The following is a 20,318-nucleotide window of genomic DNA, read 5'->3' on the forward strand; positions in this document are numbered from 1 at the left end:
ATTTCAGAGTATCAAGTGCTTCCACAGGGGGAATTCTTATAAAGTAGTTGGTTAGATGTGGTTTGATATTGGAAAGGTTTGTTTTGACTGAAAGTGCTCTTCCTAAGGTCACTAGTGACCTCATCCAAGTTAAGAAAAAAAAAAAGTAAGTTCCCATTTCTTGTCTTAGACAGTGTTGATATTCAGAATTTTCTTACAATGTCGTGTGTTTTTTTGCCCATCTCCCTTACATAAACCTTGGTGGTTTTTATTCCTGGCTTCCATCAGCCTTTGCATTTCTCAATCTACACGTTTTCTTGGCTGAGTCTATCCCCTCTCATTACATTGATCTATTTTTTCACACTATACACACACATACCCTAAAAAAAAAAAAAAAACTCAAAATGGATTATAGATGTAAATAGAAAAACTATACTAGAGGAAAACTTAGGAGAAAATATTTGTGACCTTATTTAGCCAAAGATTTCTTACGTGCGACACCAAAAACATGATACAGAAAAGAAAATATTGTAGAGCCAGGCACTGTGACTCATGGCCTGTTATCCCAGCAACTGGAGAGGCTGAAGCAGTTGGATCGCTTTAGGCCAGGAGTTGGAGACTAGCCTGAGCAACATAGTGAGACCCCCATCTCTAGAAAACAAAATAAGAAAAATTAGGCTGGTGTGCAAACTTGCAGCCCCAGCTGCTGGGTGGGGGTGGGGGGGTGAGGCAGAAGGATGGCTTCAGCCCAAGAGTTCCAGGTTGCAGTAAGCTAGGATCCAGCCACTGCACTACAGCCTGGGCAACAGAGCGTGACCCCATGTCTTTAAAAAAAAAAGAAAGAAAGAAAATTTGATTAACTGGACTTCAACAAAATAAAACTTACTGCTCTTCAGAAGACACTAAGACACTGTGAAGCCATACACTGGGAGAAAATATTTGCAAAACATATATCTGATAAAGGACTAATATCAAGAATATATGAAGAACACTCAAAATGCAGAAATTAAAAAACAGTTCAATTTTTTTACATGGGCAAAAGATTTGAACGGATACCAAAAGAAGATATATGAATAGCAAATAACCATTTTAGAAGATGTTAAACATCATTAGGAATTAGGAAAATAAAAATTTAAACTACAATGAGCTACCACTACACACCTATTAGAATGGCTAAAATTTAACAAAACCTCAGAAAAACTGTTCACTCAGGTATCTCTAATATTTTGCTGATTCAAATTTCAACTTCCCATTCAGACCTCTTTCCCTTGGCCTCATGTATTAACTTACTGCTGGAGATCTTCACCTAGATAACCCAGAGGGGTGTTAAATTCAACACATCCAAGACTGAATCCATCATCTTTGCTTTCAACGTGGCTTTTCTTTTTCTATTATCTACTTTGGTGGGGGAATAAGGGGGAGCGTTGCCAGATGCTTGGGAGCCACCCCCACATCCAATCTGTCATATCTACCTGTACGTCTCCGCAAAGACCATACCTTCTAACACCATCCTGGTTCAGGTCCTCATTTTGTCACTCGTGTAGCTGGTTGTCATGTCCGTCTCACATTCTTCCTTCACCCAGGGGCCAGGGAGTTCTAGCTAATATAAAATCTGAAAATACTACTCCCCTTCTAAAATCCTTTTGAGACCAAGAGAAAGTCCAGGCTTCTTAACATAGCCTGCAGCATCATTCATGGTACGGCCACTGCCCGCCTCTCTAGCCTCATCTCTCCACGGTCCATACCATGAGCTTTTTTCCAGCAATACTGAATTGCTTATAGTTCTGTGGCCACAACATGCTGCTTTGTTCCTCTGTGCTGCCACCTCAGCATGGACTGCCATCTCCCTTTCTCTCCTGCCTCGGTCACTGCTACTCATTCTTCAGTACCAAGCTCAGAAAGCCTTCCCAGAGATCCCCGACCCTGTAAGCTAGTTTAGATGTCTCCTCCTTATTACAGTATTACTCTGCATGTACTTATCAACCAATTGAAATGTTTTTATAATTGTTCATTTGTTACCAAACCATCAGTTTCATGAAGTCTTATTCATATTCTCATCCCTAAGGGTTAGCATTATGCCTTGCACATAGTAGGTTTCCAATAAATATTGTTTAATAGATCATTATTACCCACTAGTAACTGAGCAATTTCTTTGAGTTATGTATTTTTCTATCTTTATGAAATACAGAGTGGTATATTTTAAATAACTACAGTAAAGTCGCTAATGGATAACAAACATAAACATGTCTTGCTTATGCCACTTTAGAAAGTCATTTATGTTAAAAGGCTTGTGACATACATAACATATACTTCATATGCATACTATTGAGTAGGCAAACAAACTATCCAATATGCTGATCATTTGTATGTGTTTTTTGTTTTCAGATTTTTAAAAAATAATTTTAGGTAGATTTACAGTGAAAGGACATTGCAAAAAAAAAAAAAATGATTAATCCAAAGGAAGATGTGCTTTATCTCCTTTCAGGAAGTAAATCTATATTGAAAATAAAGTTATTCTGGGTAGGCAGGGAAGTGAAACATTATCTAAAATACAGAAATAATAAGTTTTTACTCTTTAAAAGTCAGCGAGAGGAACTGGCTTTCACTATATAGAATTCTTAAAAAACATTTCTACCTACCTTCATTTCTCAATAGGGGTCCAAATATTTTGGAGTTTTCCGGAGGTAGACAGAAAAAGTTAAGGGGTTATGGCAATTTTTTTTCCTCCCCAACTCAACAAACATAAACAGCAAAGTCTTGCCTAGTGTTTTTTGCAGAATTATTCTGTGGGATTTAGACATTTCTCCCTTGCCATTTAAAACAAGTTTCAAATGTGATTGCATTTTCCTCAACAATTCATTGTGAAAAATTTCAAACATATAGAAAAGTTGAAACAACGTCACAACATCCATCCATATGGTCACTAGGAGATTTCTAGTCTTGTTGACATTTTGCTGTGTTTGCTTTTTCACATATTTATCCATTTGTCCAGGCATCAAACCCATCTCATTTTTTAATGCATTTCCAAGGAAGTTGCAGACATTGATACACGTGATCACATTTTGCTTGAAAGATAAACTCTTCATCTAGGTAACGGATTAACAAAACGTACCTAAGCATATAGCCGATTAAATGATATCATTACTTCCCCTTATTTAGGCTGGGCTTTGAAAATTTTACTTTAAAACAGTTTCAGATTAGTTTTTAAAATACATTGTAGCATTGTTTTAATGATAATGAGAGCAGTCAGATTACAAATTTATTTATAATGTCATAGCAAATTTGAAGTTTCATGTCTACCAGAAGAGAGAGGGATGGTTATAGAGAAGGATGTTTATAGGGCCAAAAAATAAAAATAAAAATGATGAAGTAAAAAGCCTTTTTTAGTTTAAAGAATAACAAGGACAGATGAAGCCTGAAGAGTTTTCTACTTTATATTCATGCTTTCAGGTAGGATGATACCAAATCATCCCTGAGGGTGAACATTTATGCTTTTACTGAGAGATCTTTAGGATGTTTTTATAGCTTTTGTCAATAACTCATTTTTAGTACTCTCACTGTTGGAAATTCTTCCTTATATCTGAGACCTTCAGGCAGTAGTCGTAAAATGTCAGAAAGATGGAGATAGTCAGAAGAAGTTAATACTGATGGCTTTTCCATTCCATTGTCATAAACACATCAGATACTACTTTTATTTTGAAGTAATAACAACGTAGTTGAGACACTGCATTACATTATGGACAAATTGAAATTACCTTACATCTAAAAGAAGTCATCCTTCAATTTTCTTATTTGCGCTCCTTGGTTGTCCAGTGAAAAGAAGACATAAGGATGACTGACTAAACTCCATCTGACCTTATTGTGAATAGAGAATATTATTTTACTCAGAAGCTAGCCTTTTAACCTACATACTTCCAGAGATTGCTTTTGTTACAGGTTATCTTGATTAATATTCATAGAGCTCAAAGATGTTGAATTGATTTATAGTAATTATTTTCTAACAATTCATAAACAAGTGATAGTTAAAGATAGCATTGCTTTAGGAGAAGGAGTTATATTTGCTAAGATTAAAAAAAATTTGAAGTTCCTTTATTTTTACATTTGTTTACTTGGAAAAAAATTTTAATTCAGTGATTTTATTTACCCATCTACACAGTTTACATTAATCATGTGATGATGTAAAATGTATAAATAATAAACGTAGAGCTATTTTCTGTAAAACATGGGAACTTTTGTCATTAGTTCTTGCTTAACAGATTGAGAAAATGACAATGTGGACTGATTGTAAAGAAGTCTCCTACAGCTCATGTTTTTGTGTAAAGTAGCTCCCCATGATGTTCCCTTATGTGCGTGTGTGCATGTGTGTGTGTGTGTGTGTGTGTATGTGTGTGTGTAGACTTGCTGTTTGTTTCTACCCTATTTTTATACTTGGGTGCTCCTTCCTCCAAAGTCTATTGCTAAAAAGGTAGAATCGGGGATACAGAGTTCGCTCTTTCTGTGCTTAAAAAACTACATAGTGTCCTTTAAGTTTTATTTGGGGAAACAAATCTAAAGTAGCCAAGATTTGGTGAGAGAAGGGGAGTGGTTTCCCTTTCACTCAAAAGCCAAAGTGCTTAAAAATGGCCGACCAGGCATCCCAGAAGCCTTCCTTTTGTCCTCTCCCAGTAAACGCTCTCCCCTCCCATGGTAACCATTATTTGGCCTCTAAGACCCTAAATTAATTTTGCTTGTTCTTACACATGGCCTCATATAATATGTACTCCTTCATGTCTGGCTTCTTTGGCTTGGCTTTATTCATTCATATTCTATGTGGTGATAGTTCATTCTTTTTATTTTGTTCACTAGTATTCTATTATATAAATGTACTACAATTATCTTTTATTATTGGTGGACATTTGTTTCCATTTTGAGCTAATATGAATAAATCTGCTGTGAACATGGTTGTATCTGTCCTTTTTTGGACATTGCTACTCATTTCTGTTGGGTTACAGACCTAGGAATTGAAATTGCTTGGTTATGGGACATATATAATGTGTTTTCACTTTCATAGATTGTGTCAAACAGTTTTCAAAGTGTTTGTAAAGTTTACGTTCCCACCAGCAATGGATGCAAATTCCAGTTGCTCTATATCCTTGCTGACAGTTGGTATTATGAGTCTTTTTAATTTTAGTGGGTGTGTAGTGATATTTCTTCATGGTTTTAACTTACAGTTCTCTGATGATTAATGATGTTAACTACCTCATATATAATTTATTTTCTTCTCAAATTGTCTTTAATTTCTTTATTCTTTAATATTAATAGAACCAGTATCACTTTTTGTATTGGATGAAAATGTTTTTAAAATTACTATTGGGCGGGATACAATGGCTCATGCCTGCAATCCTAGCACTTTGGGAGGCTGAGACTGGAGGATCACTTGAGGCCAAGAGTTCGAGAACAGCCTGAGCAAGAGTGAGACCTTTTCTCTGCAAAAAATAGAAAAATTATCCAAGCGTAGTGGTGCGTGCCTGTAGTCCCAGCTACTCAGGAGGCTGAGAAAGGAGGATCACTTGAGCCCAGGAGTTTGAGGTTGCATTGAGCTGCAATGACACCACTGCACTCCAGCCTGGGTGACAGAGTGAGAACCTGTCTCAAAAATAAAATAAAATAAAGTTAGTATTAATTAAAACCTCTTGCAAGTAAATGTATTAATTTTTAAGGCAGAAGTATTTAGTTCCCTTACCACAATGTTATTTAAGTGCGGAATCTGTACTTGTAAATGAATAAATCTGTTTGCAAATAAGGTACTCTCTGTAAAGAGGCTGTAATAGGCGCACCAGTGAATATGTGTGCTTAAAGAATATAGTGTACCTGGAGAGAACACCTGTGGTCAGAATACTGACTTCTCGTTTTGGCTCTGTTGCCAGTGACTATGTGAGTTTGTACCATTTTTTGCTATTAGTAAAATGAATGCTTTTAGTTAGATGATTTCTAAGTCGCATTGTAGGATTTAGTAACTTCCTTGTGTGGAAGAAGTGGGTTAGAATGGAAAGAACACTAGACCAGAAATCAACTACAGTGAGATCTTTGCACTTTTGCACTTGTGGACGTTTGCTTTGTTTCATGTTTCTAAACCCCAATAAGTCTCTTTTTCTTTCTCCTGCTTTCCTACCTTTCCTCCTTTAATAGGTTTTATATGAAACAGTGAGCAAAATATTAATTCCTTAAGCCTGGAAGTTAGCATAACCAAAATATAAATTAAAAAAAAACATGTAAATTGTTGTTATTAAATTTTTACACTAATAGACGTGGGTAGACCTTAAGTGATTCTTCAGATTTAGTCATATGATTCTTCAGATTTAGTCATATGGTCACTTATGATACTTACAGACAGTGATTTTGTTCATGATAAATCTAGAAACTTTTTCAACCAAAATTAAACCCCTATCTGTATCAAGTTGCAGAATTTCTGCAAACTTAATTTTTTTGAAGTGGATTTGGTTTGCATTTCTAAATCCTAGGCAGGCATAGGATGTGATTCAGCCTAACCTTATTTCCTTGCATTTTACTTTATTTTATTTGGGTTTTTTGTTTGCTTTACAATAATATTTTCTGTTAGAAACTTTGAGTAGCGTTGTGTTTTTTCAGCAATTTTTAACACTTCACTATCAGAGCTCATTAAATTTCTGAAAATAATGGCTTATTGGGATTTAGACTCATAGAATCTATTTTAATCATATCTTTACTTCTAGCTATTGCTTCTTTTCTGATATTTATTCAATAATACTTAATGAAATTCTATCAGTAGTATCAAAAATATTGTTTACTACATGCATCCCAATTGCAGAAGCAGTAAATTGCAGTGGTTAAGAGCCTGGGCTTTAATGTCATGGGCTTTGGAGTCAGACTACAGGACTTGAATTCTGGCTCCCTCCAACTAGCAGTGTGACCTTAGCAAAGTTCCTGAACCCTTCCTTATATTACCTATAAAATGTGGATAATAAAAGTGCTTATCTCGTAGGACCATCATGAAAATGAAATGAAGTAAATACTGCATATAAACAGTGCCTTGCACTTTATAAGTGTTCAATAAATGTTAACTATCATTATAAATATTAATACCTTTAGCGTTTTTGTGAGGATTAAATGTTACAGGTAAAGTGTATCTCAAAAGGTCTGCAATGTAGTACACGTTAACATTAGCCAGAATTACTACCAAAGATATTCTCTGACCTGTGGTTTTACACAATTTCCGTGTGTTCTAGGTAAAATTGCACTTTAGGACCATCTCTCCCCTCAACACCATAAGAAAGTAAATTTGTAATTAGAGTATTTGGTACTTAGAAAACACGGATTTCAGGCTAAAGCTCAGAGCTTTTAAAAATTATATTGTAGTTGAAATGTTACTTGCAAAAAAAGAAAGCAGAAAGTGGTATTGAAAACTTAAAAAATAAATAAATTTAAACATTTTTTTCTTAAATAATGATGTGATACGTGTTTTAGTTCGTAATAATTTTGTCCTACAGCCAATTAAACCCCATCAGTAGGTTTGAGGTGTTTAGAGCATGGTGGTGTGAGACTCTGGGGCTGATCCTTTTCTTAGGTAGAGAAGCTATAAGAAATTTCATGTAGAAATTATTAAATATCACACTAATCTTGATATTTGCATCACTCAGACATTATTCACTTTCCTGTTACCTGTGCTTCTGTCAGGCCTACCCGTGTTCTCAGTAATAGAGTTCTTTGCCTTGTACCTAGTCATCAGAATCTACGTCTATGCCTTGTTATTTCAAGAGATTGAGCCTTACAACTGATTTCAGTCTTCTGAGAGACTTGACTTTTTGCCCTTCACCCCTTTGCCCCATGAATAAATTCCCTTTTACAAAGCTAGACCCCCACAAAAGTTGGCACTTACCTGTCTGAAACTGTCAGGATCACTGAGCACATTTGAACAGGGTGTGGGCACAACTTTAAGGCTGCAATTCACATAGACCACATGCAACCTGCTCAACTGTACATGTTGGCCCAGTGGCCAGCTGCCCGTATCTTGAGCTGTTGTTTACCACCTGCTTGGTGGTCTTCACTAGACAGCATGTGCTAAGATTTCTGCCTCGGCGTTATAATCTTCAGTTTCTTTAGTTATGTGATCTCATCTGCTTTGTATCTTGCTTTTGGTTAATTTGTCTCAACTTTCATGGCCACCCATTGCTCCATGTTGTTGCCTCTACCTAGGATATTCTTTCCCTACTTCATCTCATCCTTAAAATTCTAGTTCAGAAGCCTCTCATCCATAGTGTTTTCCCACTTCACCTAAACTGCGATATCTTTTCTTCCTTCTTCTTTTGATTTTCTTTAATATTTTATTGCTATTATATGTTTTGTTTGATTTGTTTTTGTAGTTACACTGCATGCATATTTCAAGGGCAAGGACAATGTTTTATCTTTATATTCTCTGTAACACCCATTTGGGTGCTCTGCTCCTAATACATGTTAAATGAGTATGTGTAGAATGTCTTAGTGAAAGTGCTATTTAACAAGAACAGTCAAGTAAAGATATGCTAATGAACTGAGGGGAGAAGCTTGAAACAGGAAAGTGATTTCATAAACTATTGCAGTGATCTGTACATGAGGTGATAATCAGTCTTGAGTACACTCAATGGCAAGATAAGTTGAGATATGTCGATTATATAAGTCAGTGTGGAAGACCATGAGCATAACTAAATGGGGGAGGAGAGGGCAGGGATTGATTAAAACCTGAGGATAATCCAAACTGGAACCTACTTCTTACTTTTAGAAGTTTATTATCAAATGTCAAGAATAAACATAAGTTTAGATCGAAATTAACAGTACTCAGCATTCAGTTTAATAATGTTTAAAACCACAAAGAAATGGATCCTGGAAAAGTTCTCGTTTAGTCTTTGTAGGGCTGTCATAATATGTGATGGCTATAAACATACACTCCAGTTAATGGTGAAATTGCAACAAAACTAGAATGAGCCATGAGATTTTTCTTACCTTTTTTCTATAACCAGCTAGACACAGAAATAAATAGGCAGAGAGAGTTGAGATTATTACTCATTTCTGCAAATCATTTGAAATACTTTCAAACTCCCCTCCCCAAAAACCTTCTGAGAACTAGAGTAACTTATTTTTGGAGGATCACATTTTGACAGATTCTTACGTATTCATGAGTGGTCATCACATGTAGAGATTTAGCTTAATTTCTTCCAAAACTAATTTGAAGCCCTGTGATACCTAGTTGACCTTAATTGTGACTTGTTCAAGCCAACAAATATTTATTGAGTGTCTGTCATGCATAAAGCTATGTGCTCTGTATTCTCAGGGGTGAAGAGAAGCATAAGTCACCATCTGTACCATCTAGGGATTATATTCAAGTAGAGAAGACAGCATCAATACCTGTGCTCTATACAGATAACACAAAATGTGTGGTGATACATGCTGTAATAGAGGTAAAAGTGGTAAAGCTAGAGAACAGGGGGAAAAGATTAGTTAAACTGGATATTGCTCTAATAGCTTGGTATAATTCTATTCTTTTTATAATATCTAGGTAACACCTGGAAGCTCTTTCTGGATGCTTGATTGCTTAGAAGGTTGGTCAGCAGATAACCAAAGTTTATTTATGTCATGATTTGCAGAGACTGTGTTGGTGGAATGTTTTCCAGGGAGCCCAACATGTTGAAGAAGGGACAGCATTGCAGATGGCCTTCATCCTTACAAACATGTTACGTGGATTTTTTAGGATACCCACTATACCAGTTTCTCAGTAATGGTCTAATGATGTGGTCTAATTATATCTATGTTTACCTGTTTCTGATATACAAAAATCTGGCAGCCATTGTGTCCACTTCTGTTAGAGTCTGGAGAGAGATGAGTAATATGTATTCCTAACTGGGACATTCCTTCTTTTAGATACCAGTTTGAAGATTACTTGATGAGCATAAAATCCAAACAAATGGGTATGATTACCTAGATGCTGGGAAGACATGAGGGAGGAAAATATCTGTCTTCCGTACAGCAGGCTATTATAGTTAATGAGCCTCATAGCCATAAGTTCCCTTTCTGAAACCTGTTTTATGGACCAACCTTTTCGTATTTTTTCTATTCATTGAAAGCACTGTTTAAGCTACAGTCCAGTTGCTGTTTCTGAAGGTGTGGGAGAGTTCAGCCTCATTCCATTATGTGTGGGTATATTTGACCAGCTCTCAGTCCTTCTAGGCTCTTCCCTTTATTGTAGTCTGTATTTTAAGTTTTGACGTTTTCTCATTTATTCTTTTCTGGTACTGCTAAAAAAACCCCACAGTTTTACTACTAATAATAAAAAATGATTTTAGCTACTACACAAAAAATGTGTTTTAGGTTAGTTTGCTGGCTTTTACAGTGGCACTAATATAACACTTCTGTGATCTCCACTTTAGTTACTCACACAAGGATGCATCTAGTTACCCAAATCACATACTCTGGAGTCACCCTGGGTGCTCTCTTCCCCCTCAATTAATTGCTATGTCTTGTCAGTTCTGTCTCCTACATATCTCTTGAATTTTTCCAGTACTCTCCATGCCTGCTGTAGCTCAAGCTTTAATTCTGGCCTTTGTCATTTTCACCTGCAGTATGGAGTAGCCTCCTAACTAGTCTCCTATCTCAAGTATTGCCCTAAACCATCTTTTACACTGCAGTAACGTTTTCTCTAAAAAGAAATTTCATTATGTAATCTCTGTAAAAATATTCAGTCCTTCTATAATATCATGTAACAGTGCAAATTCCTTAGAATAATATGTAGACTCTCGTATTTAGACATTGCCTATCTTTCCAGACCTTTCTCCATTCTGCTGTTGCTTGACTTTTACTCCAGCCAGGCTGACCTCACGTTGCAGAAGTCAGGTTTTTCTTGCCATCACCATTTTGCACATTTTGTACATGCTGTTCCCACTCTCCAGAGAAACCCCACAACCATGTGCCAGGCAGATTCCTAGAGTCAGCTTACTTTCAAGAGTCAGCTTAAATGTGCTTTGCTCCAGGAAATTTTTCTTACACTCAGATATAAAGTGGTACCTTTTCTATATGTTCCCATTCCTACATCTAGTAGCACATGCCCTCTTAACAGTAACTAATTATTTGCAGGTTCACCAATGGAATTTGTACTCCTGGGAAGTAGAGACAATGTTCTCTTGATTTTTGCAACTGGCACAATACCTGGGACACAGTAATAATATTTCTTTTGAATGAATGAAACAGAGTAGACATTTGGTATTCTGGATTTAATTTCTTAGTTTGCAAGTAACCTTGAAGATCCATCACATGTGATAATTTGTAATTTGCAGAGACATAAATTTGAATCAGGTGCCCTGTAGGATTGGTGTGCAGGAATGAGCTGCTCACCTTGTAAGGATTTTTGCCAGCTACCTAACACCATCATTTCAGAGTGGCTTTGTTTTTTCCTTCATGAAAGCTGCCAAAGTTCTATTGGAAAATTTTAGGAATAGGATTAATTTGTTCACTTTTTGTAGATTGTTTTTATGAAACTGTTTTTGTAGCCTATATCTCCATTTCAGTAGTTGAAAGTAAAGGAAACATGACATGGAAATATTTCTTTATTCTTTGGTCCTGATATTTATGCATGGTATGTTTCTGTAGTAACACACATAAGTTGTTCCTTGTTTTGTATCATTTTCAAAGATTTCCATTGTCAATGAATTCCCTGTCCCAGTATGTAGTTTATCTTTGAGTTGTAATTTAAGTTGTGATTTAAGTGTTCTCTTTGTAATGCCCTCCCCTACCATTGTTTTGTTTTGTTTAAACTCAGGATGTAATATTCCTCATCTTGTTGCACACAGATCCCCCTACCCCTTTTGTGAATTTCTTCTCTAAATCTCTTCTACTTTCACAGAGACCTTGCTTCATCTATTATCATTTTCCATGATTTCACTCCCCACTGGCTTTTTCCCTTCAGCATATTAGAATACTCCCATCTTAAAAATAATCAAAGCAACATTCCTCTAATCATTGCCCCTTCTAGCTATTTCTCAGTACTTTCCCTTCTTTTCATACACACATGATTCGAAAACATGTTCAGAGGTCATCTCAAATTCATTCTTAATCCCTGCTGTCTTTCTTAATTCATTTTTATCTAACTTCCATCCCTGCTACCATGAAACCATTCTTGCCACGACTCCTAATGATCTGTGTGTTATTAAAACAGGAGACATTCTGCTGCTGGATCACTCTGCAACTTTTGATTCTGTTGACCAATCCTTCCATGGTTTTTCTGACACCATTTTCTCTTGAATTTCTATCTGTTCTAATTCAGTCTGTTCCTGAATACTGGTCTTCCCAGCATTCCTTTTTAGTTCTTATTCTTCCCTCAGTCTACAGATTCCTACTTGGTGATCTTATTCACTGCCATGGCTCCAAAATCACTTTTAAAGTTACGACTTTCATACTTGAATTTTCATGGGGGATATTTTTCCTGAGCTGTCATCCCATACATTGAACTGCATGTCTGCTACACTGATGTTCCACAGCACCTGTGTTGTGTGTACAAAACTGAACTCTCCTTTCCCCACTGTAGGCTTTTCTTTCTTATTTCCCTTTAGTGAAGAGAAGCACCATCTAAACCACTGATGCATCCCTAGGACTTACCCTGTCAAATTCAATGAAATCCAATCCAATTTTACCTTTTTAGTATCTCTTGATTCTAACCCTTCTTTCTATCCTAATTCCCAGGCCTTATGTTTTTCCTTCAGAATTGCCTCATCCACTTCCTGAGACTAATTCTAATCTCATGTGACATTTAATCTATTCATCTTTATCACTGCTCCCCAAATGTTTTTCTTTCTTGAAACACATCTCTGATTGTTTTATTCCTCTGCTTGAAATCCTTCAGTGTTTCCCCATTACATTGAAGATAAAATGTATGTAAGTATATGTACACCGTGTATATAAATCATTTTATGATATGGCCCCAGTGTTTCTCTCAAATCCCACTCTCTTTTTTAATTAAAAAAAAATTGAATTTACTTAGAAGCATTCAGAATGCCAGCAAAACAGCTACAATTTTTTTTTTTGCAATTACAGAATGTTATTTAGTTAACAGAACAGCAGCTATTTTATATAAGCTGCATCAGAGATAACTGAAGTTAAAAAAATGCACCATCCCCATATATAACTAATTTGTGCTATGTACCACCAAGAACCTGCTTTAAATTTCCATGCCAATTTATAACCCTTATACTGTACCAGGCAAGGTTAGTGGCTATTGAAAATAACCACCAAGACAGGGCTATCTAAAGACACATTCAGTAGTGTGTTAACTACACAAAAAGACACTATACAGTTTACAAACAAATCTTACACAGCCTTACATTTCAATTTTTTTCTTTAAAGTGAGAGAATTGTGTATAATGAGGCTAAATTCTTTATAGACAAGAAAAAAAACAGCGCTAGAACCAATTCATTCATCCTCATCTTCTTCATCTTCCTCCTCTTCCTTCTTTTTCTTGCTTTTTTCAACCTTTATGACTCCCTTTTTTGCTGTATCGGGCATTCCTTTAGCTCGGTATGCAGCAATATCCTTTTCATATTTTTCCTTCAGCTTCGGAGCCTTCTTTTCATGAGGCTGCTTGTCACCTGCAGCAGTGTTATTCCACATCTCTCCCAGTTTCTTTGCAGCATCACCAATGGATAGGCTGGGATGTTCTCCTTTGATTTTTGGGCGATACTCAGAACAAGAAGAAAGTGAAAGAAGGCCTCTTGGTTGCATTGGGATCCTTGAACATCTTTTTGGTTTCCCCTTCAGGAAACTATTCTGTGTGACCTCTTTGAGTTTATATTTGTGTTTAAAACTTATAAACAGTGCAAACTATAAAGTATAATTTTTTTTGTTCAGTATAAAATTTGTGCATGAAATATTTTGCTGAGTTTTAATATCTTCACAATTAAAATACATTCTTATTCATTAACTGTTAATTTTTTAAAGCTAAAGAACAAATCAAAAAGCAATTTCTTACAGAGGGCACGAAAAAGCACTAACTCTAAAAGAAAACATTGATAAATTGGGCTTCATCAAAACTAAAAGCTATCACAAGATATTGCTAAGAAAATGAAAAGTCAAGCCACAGATTGAGAGAAAATATTCAAAACACCTAAATCTGACAAAGGACTTGTATCCAAATAAATAAATCCTACTAGTCAAAAATAAGATGACAACCCAATTTTATAAACAACTTGAATGACACTCCACTAGAGGAGATATATTCATGGCTAGTAAGCACAGGAAAAAGATACATAGTGTAATTAGTCACTTGAAAAATTCAGATTAAAATAACAAGATACCACTTTGCAATCCATTAGAATGGCTAAAATTAAAAATGTTAACGCTATCAAATGTTGGAAAGGATATAGAGCATGCAGAATTTTCATATATTCCTGGTATAGTGTAAAATGGCAAAAGGACTTTGGAGACCTGTTTGGCAGTTAAACATGCATATAATCTATGACTTACTGACTCCTAATATTTATCCAAAGAAATGAATACATCTGCTCATAGACTTGCACAAGAGTGTTTGTAGCAGTTTTATTTATAATAGCCCCAAACTGGAAACAACCTAAATGTCAATCAAAAGGAGAATGGATTTTAAAAAAGAATTGTGATAGAGTCACATAATGGAATGCTATACTATAAACAATTTAAAAATGAACTACAGATACACATTGAAAGATGGGTGCATGTCAGAAACATTATATTGATCAAAAGAAGCCAGACGAAGGAATAAATACTGTTTGATCCCATTTATGTGATATTTTAAAACAGGCAAGTCTAATCTATGGTGATAGAGAAAGTGGTTGCCTATGAGAGGTGAGGCTTGCCTGGAAAGGTTCTCTAAGGATCTTTCTGGAGCTGTTGGTTAGATGGTGTACACACTTGTCAAAACCTATACAATTTTACCCCTAAGATCTGTGCATTTCACTGTAGAAATTTACTGAACAAAACAAAATAAAAACTCAGCATCTATGTAACTTAGAATCAGTACATTCCTAGAACTAACCCAGAGCAATTCTCTTGCTTAACACTTTAGTTACTAGTACCTCTGAATACTGTTAATAATATTGCATTATTTTTCAAAATGACATGTTGTGTGATAGGATCTAAAATCACTTCCAAATGGAAAGCCATTTGTCTAAAAATAACTTATCAATAACTCAATCATGTTCTCTCCAATTTACCTTCATCATAAATTAAATGCCTATCATTAAATGAGTAATAGAAATAAAGAATCAGGAAATCAGCATCAGACTGTCAAATGAAAATCAGGATCATAGGAGGGGTCTTGCTAACAGTCTGCTATCAGGTGTTTTATTTTCATTACTTCTGTTAACACGTACCATTATCATAATCCTGGTGAATAGGTTTAAGCTCCATTTTACAGATGAGTATATTGAGGTTTAGAAAGGTTAAGTAACTTAATCACAGACACAGAGCTAGTAAGTGTCTAGCCCAGTTTTTGAACCTAGTTCAACTGACTCCAAAATGTAAGCTCTTTGCGTAGTATCCTCTGTTTCAGAAATCAGCAAGGAAGGGATAGAAAAGCAGTTTAAGATTTACAGGCAACACGATCTGATGGATTGATCACTTCAGTGAGGCCTCAGGGCCTTGACTTCTTGGCTGCCCCTTCAGATGTCTCTCCTACTGCCACACGAAGGCCTCCAAGGAATCTCTGTGCCTCATCGCTTGGCTTTAGTTACTGTGAAAGTCAGGTGGTATCAGCAGTTCAGTTACAGTTCCACCAATGTGATCCATCAACACTGACAATAGAGATGAGCCAGGGGAAGAGTGCAGGTAAAGCAGTACAATACGGTCTTCAAAAGCAGGGAAAAGAAACTGTCTCTGTACTGCGGTAAAGAGTAGCAGAAGAGGAAAGCAGAGAAACAGAGGGGGAAAGGGAAGGTAAGCTCAAAGGCGATTGAAGGTGTACTGAAACAGGTGTCTTTTCCTGTAAAGTTTAGCTTTTTCCTTTTTTAACCTATTTTCTAGTGAAAAACAAAGGAAAGAATTATGATAGTTGCTGACGTGAGATAGAATATTGATACTTGTACAGGTCTTGAAAAGGAAGTAGAGAAAATTGTGGCTTATTGTTATTTTAGTAAAAGTGTTATCAACTGATTACATTTTTTAAATGCTTAGACTGTTGCAAAATTATGAAAAATGCATTAGCACACTTTCTAGAAATGCCTAGTTCTCAGAGTGAAATCCGGTTCCCCCCCGTTAAAGCACCGTGGGTTTTATTCCTAGCTTGTCTGCTCAGTAGCCTTAAACATTCCTTTGGAGTTTCAGCGTTATTATTGGCTATTAAATGAGAGGTTTAGACTAGATGTTCTAATAATAATAATCACTACCTTTTATTGATTGTCTCCCGTACTCTAGGAACCATACTAGATGCTTACAAAGTAAGTTTTCTCATTTAATTGGCACACCTCATGATATTATATATATATATAAAATATTGGCTATCTTATTAATTAAAATGCAAAAGCTCCACTTGATTCCAAAGTTTTTAACCACTTTGTTATCCTGCTTATCTATGTGTCCTTCAACTTTAATATGCTAAGATTCTATGCCTTTGCATCAGATCAACAAACAGACCTAGAGTTAGATGCGAATCCTTGGAAGCTAGAGGACTTGATTAGTGTCTTACTTTTCTCTTTATCGCCATTGCCAAGCAGATTTTAGGCTTAGTTGAATAAAAGTGAAAAGAACAAAATAATAATAACCTTCTCGAGGAGAAGGATTGTATTTTATCATTGCACCCTGGTGACCACTACTCACTTTTTCCACCCTGTTTATCATGGTATTTTGCACGTGATAGACACTCAGTAATTTTTGAGCAACTACAGGTAGAAAAAGGCTCAAAAATGATCAATTCTTCTTGGTAAAAAAATTATATTTAAAGCTTTCATCTGAAGCTTAATGTGGGCAAACTGATAATTAATAGCGAAGAGTTTGAGGTCAAAGGTGACTTTTCAGAACCAGGGCAGGCTGCTGCTGCTGCTGCTGATGATGGTGGGAGGAAGGACAGTTGATGCTGCCTGCCAGAGCACGGGCCTGCAATGCAAGTGGTATGTGCCTCCTTCAGAGGACAGTTCCTAGTCTCTCTGGTGGTGAGGTTTTTAGATACCTTTAGCTATGATAACGAAGTCCTCCCTGCATTATTGAGAAGGTGTTCTGTTGCTGTTCATTACAGTGGCACTTGCCTTGCCCTTGATTATGTTTTTGGATAGGATTTGTTTTTACTGTTGCCTTCAAAAAATATTTCTCAGGCCGGGCGCGGTGGCTCACGCCTGTAATCCTAGCACTCTGGGAGGCCGATTGCTTGAGCTCAGGAGTTCAAGACCAGCCTGAGCAAGAGTTGAGACCCCATCTCTATCAAAAATAGAAAAAGTTAGCCGGGCACGGTGGCTCGTGCCTCTTGTCCCAGCTACTTGGGAGGCTGAGGCAGGAGGATCGCTTGAGCCCAGGAGTTTGAGGTTGCTGTGAGCTAGGCTGACGCCACAACACTCTAGCCCAGGCAAGAAAGCAAGACTTTCTCAAAAAAAAAAAAAAAAAAGTCTTCCTTTTTTCAAGAAATTTTATCTTACTTAGTCTTTTTCTTTTAAATGGGAAATAGAAATAAAAGGCAGCCCATTTACCAAAATATTTGCACGTGTTGTGTCTGTGGAAATATTTATTGAATTAAATAGACTCTTCATGGATGTATTCCACAACGGAGGTAAGGAAAAGGAATAAAATATGCAAAACAAAAATAAAATTAAAAAGAAGAATCTTCATCAATAATAAAATCCTATGTATCATGATTAGCTTATAAATTAGGTTTAAGTCTTCTACTTCAATATTAATGTCAAAAAGAAATATTTTGTAAAATTTTTATTTTAATTTATGGACCAAATGGGCCTTCTGAATGCTGGAAGAAGTCCCTCAGGGAGGACCAAATAATTTGTGTATGTATTTTTAGTAAGCAATATATATAAGATTATTATATTATTAACATATGTCAAACAAATTTCCACCAATTGTGAAATTCAAGTATTTTAGATGGCATTTTTATTCCAATTAATAGTTCTCCTTGACTCCATTAGAAATAATCTTACCTTGATAAACAACCAATTTAAGTTCTGTTTAATTATCATGATGAAATAATCCTATGCATCCATTTGTCCTAAATGTACTCTGTATTAATTGTACTTGTCTTTAGTCAGCCAGACTTTAAGTATGGCAACTTAACAAAACTGGGCATATGAAAGATAGTTTGAATCTTTCTTGATACCAGAAAAGTGTATAGATTACACTATTTTTTTAAAGTAATTATTATTTAATAATGAATACATTTGCATTTCTTTCTATAAAAAATTTAAAATGTTCTAGGGATTCTCTTATATATGTTAAAGCATTACTAGTTATTCTATTGTAATATTAATTTGTCATCTGTGACATGAAACTAATTTCCATAATGCTTGGCATCTAAACAGCCGTGACTGCACCTGTTGCTGGGCTAGCCACTCAAGGAGTGGTTTTAGCCTTGGGGAAGACCCAAATAATTTGGTAGTGGGGAAGCCCCAGCTGAAGGCAGGGAAAATGATTTTTAGAACATTTCAATTATTGTTCCTACGAGTATATTGCAATCATGTCTTTACTTCCTCAACTTCCTTTCACTTTTCAACCCACTGCAACCTTGCCCCCTTCCCTAACTCCACTGAAAAAGATCTTGCTAGGTCACAATTAACTGTCAAAGTCCATGAACGGATTTAAGCTCTTATCTGATGTGACCTCTTAATAGTGCTTGACAGTGTTGGTCATCTTGACGATTTCTGCTTTTTTGGCTTCTGTGATCCCTTTCTTTAGGTTCTCTAGTACTTGTCAGTATAGATGATACCTGACTTAAAATTGTTTGACTTACAGTTTTTCAGCTTTACAACGATGTGAAAGTGATATGCATTCAGTAGAAACTGTACTTAGAGTTCCCACTGTTTTTCTGTTTGCAATATTGAATAAACTGCATGAGCTATTCAAGACTTCATTATAAAATAGGCTTTGTGTTAATTGATTGTGCCCAACTGTAGGCTAATTTAAGTATTCTGAGCACATTTTTGTTTTTTGTTTGTTTGTTGAGATGGGGTCTTGCTCTGTCTCCCTGTTGGAGTTTAGTGATATGATCATAGCTCACTGCAGCCTCGAACTCTTGGGCTAAGTGATTCTCCTGCCTCAGCCTCCAGAGAAGCTAGGACTACAGGCACGCACCACCTCACCTGGCTAACTTTTTAAATTTTGTGTGGATGCTTGGGTCTCACTATGTTGCCCAGGCTGGTCTTGAACTCCAGGCCTCAAACGATCCTCCCACCTTGGCCTCTTAGGGTGCTGACATTACAGGAGTGAGCTACGGTGCCTGGCCCTGAGCACATTTAACATATGCTAAGCTATGATGTTTGGTAAGTTAGGCATATTAAATTTTTGACTCACAATGTTTTTGACTCACAATATTTTCAATTTACAGTGAGTTTATTGGGACATAAACTCATTGTAAGTCAAGGCACATCTGTATTTGAATGCTTTTCTTTTCCTATTGAGTGTTGGGTTATTTCTTCACTCCTGTGATAGTTTTATGTGTCAACTTGCGTAGGCTATAGTATCCAGTTATTTAATCAAACACTAATCTGGGTACAACTGTGAACTATTTTGTGTATGTGGTTAACATCTGCATTCAATTGACTTTAAAGGAGATGATGCGGTGGACCTCATTGAATCAGCTGCAAGGCCTTAAGAGCAAAATCTGAGGTTTCTTAGAGAAGAAGAAATTTTGTCTCAACTGCAGCAATTCCTACCTGAGTTTGAGTTTCCAGCCTAATGACCGGCCCACCCTAAAACTTTCAGACTTGCCTGCTCTGAGTTTCAGCATGCCAGCCCCCACAATAACGTGAGCCAATTCTTTGAAATAAATCTCTTTAAAAACACACACTTCCATATACGTAGGAGGTCTGTCCAGAAAGTATCCAGCCGTGTAACAGGAGAAATATCTTTGACTTCAAAATATTTACCCTACTCTCTTATCTGAGCTCTTAATCACATTTCCAACTGCTAGACGTCTCTGTATCAATGTCCCTATCCTGTCTTAAATCCAACATGTTCTAATGGAATGTTTTTTTCTCCCACCTCAACTCTCTTCTCTCCTTATTTCCCATCTCAATTAACGGCATCTCTACACCTAATCATCCTATGTAGAAATCTCTGAGCTGTTCTTGATTCCTTCCTCTCTTTCATTTTGATTTAGTCAGCCACCAAGGTTGGGTAGTTTTTT

At 36.2% G+C, this 20,318-nt stretch overlaps 1 pseudogene; it reads right to left on the minus strand.

Annotated features, from left to right (window-relative positions):
* Positions 1 to 12,257: 12,257 nt before the first annotated feature.
* On the minus strand, positions 12,258 to 16,685 carry LOC105818737 (annotated as a pseudogene).
* Between the last annotated feature and the right edge of the window lie 3,633 nt (positions 16,686 to 20,318).

Source organism: Propithecus coquereli, unplaced genomic scaffold (genome assembly GCF_000956105.1).
Source record: "Propithecus coquereli isolate 6110/MARCELLA unplaced genomic scaffold, Pcoq_1.0 Scaffold45, whole genome shotgun sequence".
In the NCBI taxonomy this organism is placed as follows: domain Eukaryota; kingdom Metazoa; phylum Chordata; class Mammalia; order Primates; family Indriidae; genus Propithecus; species Propithecus coquereli.